Here is a 5826-nt window from a genome sequence, read left to right as displayed (position 1 = left end):
AGAATTAATAAAGTATGGAAAAACATAAATGTGGCGCAATGATAATGAAAGTGGGATGAATGTAGTGACATAATAGTGAAATGGAGGTGATATAATGGACATAATAGTGAAAGTGTAATGGAAATGAATGACATTTTCAAGACCCAACATACCCCCCAACTGAAGCTATTGCATGTCCTCATGTAATATATATTACATTAATTATTTTGACCCTTGAGCTTTAGCTTAACTTTGCATGATATCATTTGATAACTTCATACTTTCGCAAAGTGTTTTTCTTGAATTGCAACATGGTTGGTTCTTGTGTAACAACCATATTTTGTTGTTGCATTCTATTTTTATCTTTGAAATTTTCATAATGATATTTTGATTATTGTTACAAAGCATATCTTTATTGGGTTGCATGATGGTTGGTTCTTGTGTGACAACCATGATTGTGTTTGTATCCAATTTATCCTTTAAGCACTTTTTGGAAAGGCATTGTATGCTCATAATAACAATTTAATAGTTAATATATTTTGGAAGTATGTGGGTTCCTAAATATGATATGGACATGGAAAGATATGAGTATGAATATATTCCCCCCAACTGATGGTATTGGCAATTGTATGAAATGAGGAAGAGAAATGTTTTTCCAACAATTATCATTCTAGCTTTTTATGGAATTCTATGGTCAAAAGTTAGAATATGACATATCTTAACTTACCCTTTGGAATGGATGAGTTGTATGTGTGGTGGCTGCAAAATGCTGATCATATTCTTCTTCAAGTGACTGAACAAGAAGAGTCATGGATAAAGAGTTAAGATTACTTTTTATTGCTTCTACTAAAACTTGTTGAATCTGCTCCAAAATGCTGAAAATAATAGTCTTCATGTCTTCAAAATTCATTGGCACAATTCCTACAATGTGAAAAGATGTTCTAATGTTGAACATAGCAGGAAATTGTTGACTTAGTTGCCATTAATGGATGCACTAGTCAACATGAGAACTCTCACCATTGATGACAATGAGAGTCAAGATGCCCAAACACATCTTGCTAGGTACAAATAGTTTTTCCAATGTTGATTCACCTAGAAGATCTGATGAACAAGGGACATTAATGTATTCCCATTGTTTGTTAGCATGAGAACTTTCCATTAAGGCATGCAAGCCTCAAGGTGTGTTTACAAGGAACTTAGAACCAAAGGACTATGGACTCAATAATTTGCATTGAAGCAGGGCTTATTTGTGGAATGAAAATGACAAGAAAGGGAAGATGAAAATGGAAGATGACGCTGGAAAGTAGAAATGGAAATGGGCAATAAGCATGTGAATGAGCCTCTTGCTTTTATATGTGGGTTATGAATGGACAAAAAGAAATGGAAAGAGTATGTGAATGCAAATGGAAAATATGAAGGGAAATGAGGTGAACGGTTTATTATGAAGTATGGATGTGATGGAGACAATAGTATATGAAACTTTTTTCAAGTATTTGGATCTGATTTGGCATTATCATATTTCTTCTTTGTTGATGATCATCCTTTTATGAAACAAATTGGTCTCTTAGAGAGACACCATTCACTTTTAGTCATTTGTCCTTCCTCCTAGAACCTGCAAAAAAACTAATACTTCTTCTGCAATAGAATGTAAGATTATCAAGGGAGAGAGGTGATAAATCTCTCTAGTTATGATATTTACACACAAAACTAAGAATTTGTATTAATGAAACAAGTTCTCAAAGGAAAATAAAAAGAATTTATACCTTCTTTGGAATTGGTGCCTCAAGTTGAATGTTGCTTCTTTTCAGCAATTTATTTCATTATTTACTGTTTCAAACTCTGATGATGGATTTCTCATTGTGTAGATCTTGTTGAGATCTTTCCAATGACACTTGAATCATCAAAATCTGATTTTGTATGACAAAGTGAGGCTGACTTGAACAATGATATTTTTCAGTTGCGGAATGACTTTAGCTGCGGAACGCGCACAATTTCTGTAGCTAGAAATCTTGAATAAAAAGTTAGTCATTCATTTTCATCATCAGTCCAAAATTAATCAATACATTCAGAAAAGTGAGTAAATAACTTATTCATTTCACTGATTCAAAATTGTTTTTCTTCTTCACATGTAGTGACTTAGTGTGATGACTTAGTGATAACACACATCTTGACTTTCCTTTGACTGGGGTCTTTTTTGTAAACTTAGATCAAATGAATAGGACACCATCCATGTATTGACATTCTCCTAGCTACCCATGTGGCTCGTTTCGTCTCTCGACACCTGTAACCTACAAAATTATGAAAATGGTTGTAGAATTGCTAGTTAGCTGCGGAACAGAGCTGCATTCCGCAACTAAAAGATCTTGCAAATGTTTTGGTAACCTCCTTGTGATGGTCTTTGAAATTTTTGATGAATTTTAGCCAGCCAGCCTTGTTCAATGTTCCCTTCAGCTGAGGGTATCCTTCCATGAATTTGACTCTTTCGGGCTTTGTCCTCACAATGAGACCCATTCTGCCTTTTTTCACTGTGTAAATACCTCTGTAAATGACGGTTATATGAAAACAAAATGGTTATATAGACGATGGAAGAAGACTGTGGAGAGAGAATCGATGGGTATGGAACTGGGAAAACGATGAGTATGAGGTTGCGTTAAGAAGGGTTTACGAAGTAAGAAGACTCGTATGAATGGAAATAGATGAAGGCTGTAAAGCTTGGTGTACAGACAGACTGTGTGGAGGCAGAGTATCCCTCATGAACAGAACCACGAGACTGAATGGAGTCCGAGTGGTTTGAGTTCATAAAAAGGGCTTCGGGAGTAGAAAACGAAAACTTTGGTGAGAGAGAGCCGTATTCAATCAGCTTACGATTCACAAGAATCCAGTCCTCGACTTATCTGTGCAAAGCTCGGTTCATGTAATGGAGTTAAAACAGAGCTGTATGATTTTTGGATACGTCTTTTCTGTCGGTCGTGAAACTGAAGTACAGTCACAGAGGTTGCATGAGACTGTTAGTCATTAAATATGTGTAAATAAGATTGAATGTAAGCACATACTATGTCTCCAAATTGGAATTCCCTTTCCTAGACAACCGAATTAAATCAAACTATCAGTGCATTAATTCAAATTTTGTTTTTTCCTCTCGTGGTCTGCAAAAATGGGCTTCAAAGAAATACAAAAATCTCCTAAATTGCTTCAAATTACTTAAAACGATTTCTGGGGTATCTAACTGACCCTATTTCTGAAAAACCCATGTTTTATTTTTCCCTAATTCATCTTCGTTTGGCTGGATCATGCAGTTGAAGTTTGACATTTTTCTCTATTTTGCGTTTTTGTGGATTACTGTGGTTGAATTTTTTTTCATTTGCAGGTTCATGAGCATCTTGGAAAATTCTTGCAGCAGTGTTATGAGCAGCCATAGTTGCGATAACCTACCACATGGAGATTTTCTTTGATTTTATGCGCTTGGAGATAGCATCTGTCCGTCGGATTTACCTAAATCAACACACTAGTTTATGTAATTTTGATCTACCGAGTTTGCATTTTGAAATTCAACTATTGAGCTCAGCTCTAATGGAATAAACTTTATATTGCAGGTTTGTTGAAACCGACACTGAGGATGAAGCATCAATTCACTGTAGCTTCGTTTCACAGTTTCGATCCTTCACTTATTGTTTATACTCCAAGTGCAATCACCTGTTACACTTCATTTCGTTTGCCAAAAAAAAAACTTTTATTTTCTTAGCCCTACGTGGTTTTCATGGAGTTGGTTTTTAATTTTATTTGTTTGTTTTTTTGTTAATAAAATTACATATGTTATATTTTCAAAAATAAAAAATATACATATATATTTCATTAAACAAAACAATGATTTTTTTTTTTGAATCAAAAGAAATGATAAAGTTTATTTTGTCCCTTTTTTTTAACATAAATATTCTTTTTCTGATCCTCCAGATCACACAAAGTGGAGGAGGAGAACATGCTCAAGAAATTATTAATTTTTTTAGATGTAAGAAATAAGGTCTCTTAATTACACTTCCTTGGAAACGACGCCAAAATGTTTAGTCAATTTAGTATCCTAAATTGCTCTACATAAATTATCAATCCAGGTATCGTAAACTAATGAAGTGTGGTGCACCATATGTGCTTAGTTAACCCTTTTTCTTACTTCATTGTTTTATAGTTTGTGTTTTGGGGGTTTTTGTTTCTTATGTTAGAATCCAATTTCTAAAGGGAAGAGAAAATGAAATAAATCAAAACTAATGTTACACTAATGAAAAAGCAAGTCATCTCATCTGTAATCATAACATTCCGCCAATGTTGGCTCTAGAAACATCATCATATAATGATGAGAGAATAAAAGACTACAATAAGCAGAAAGAAAAAGAAACAAATCAAGTCCCATTCATAACTTCATATATCACCAATTTCGCTCTTAAGGAACTAGAAAGGCTCAGGAAACATAAACTTATGTAATGAGTATCCTACTAAGCAAAAAGCATTGAAAAGCAAACAAATCCCATTCATAACTTCATATATCGACAATTTTTCTCTTAAGGAACTAGAGAGGCTCGGGAAACATGAACTTATGTAATGAGTATCCTACTAAGAAAAAAGCATTGAAATCAAACAAATCCCATTCATAACTTCATATATTGCCAATTTCGCTCTTAAGGAACTAGAAAGGCTCAGGAAACATGAACTTATGTAATGAGTATCCTACTAAGCAAAAAGTATTTAAAAGAAAAAAAATCCCATTCATAACTTCATATATCACCAATTTCACTCTTAAGGATCTAGAAAGGCTTGGGAAACATGAACTTATGTAATGAGTATCCTACTAAGCAAAAAGCAAGAACATGTAAAAAAGACTAATCTACAATCAACCGGTTGAACACATTTGCATGAATTAAAATTGCATGAATGGAAAATCTAAACTATCAAACTTGAAAGCAATAAAATGACATACTTGAAATGAAATCAAAGCAAAACTACAAAATAAAATCTACTCTACCTTACATTCTAATATGCTCCATGACATCTACTGCACATCTCCTTCCATGTTGAAAACATCAAAGCTTTATTCAAATTCCTCAAAATTACAAATTACAACAAAGCTCTCCAAAGCTATCAAAGAAGAACTACAAGCTCCAAGCTAAAGAGCTACCAAAAAGCTATAAGCTTAAGAAATAAAAAGCTAACAAATGAAGGAGAGAGATATCCTATTTATACAAAAAGTTGAGAAGCCATCTCATTAATGAGAGTCCATGAATCTCTCCCTCTACCTCTAGAGTCCTAATCAAAATAGGAACTGATAAGACACATGTTTTCTTAGAGTTTCAATACAATTAGGAGATGTGACACATATCCTCATGATCCCATCATTCTCTCCACTCAAATTCGAATTTGGCCTTAGAGTGCCACATAAAGGTCTTCTAGAAGCCTCCTTTTGACCTACACATGTCAACAATCTCAACCCACTTGTTAGGTATAAGCATGTGCACATTATTTTCTAATTTTAACCACAAATTCACTTAAAAAGGCTAAGAATTAATAAAGTTTGGAAAAACATAAATGTGGCCCAATGATAATGAAAGTGGGATGAATGTAGTGACATAGTAGTGAAATGGAGGTGATATAATGGACATAATAGTGAAAGTGTAATGGAAATGAATGACATTTTCAAGACCCAACACATGGCAAAGTGCTTGGAGTCTTTGATGGTCTTTGGTTTGCTTGATGAAGCTTTGGCATGTTGTTCTTTTCTTGCATGTTGGAAGGCTTGACAGGATTATCTATTCGAGAAAGGTACAAGTTTGTCCGTTCGTCCATCTGTGAGAACATCTTACA

This window comes from Pinus tabuliformis, chromosome 2_2 (genome assembly GCF_031772625.1).
Source record: "Pinus tabuliformis cultivar Carrire ecotype Pingquan chromosome 2_2, CPIR1, whole genome shotgun sequence".
Taxonomy (NCBI): Eukaryota; Viridiplantae; Streptophyta; class Pinopsida; order Pinales; family Pinaceae; genus Pinus; species Pinus tabuliformis.
This window is presented reverse-complemented; position numbering follows the sequence as displayed.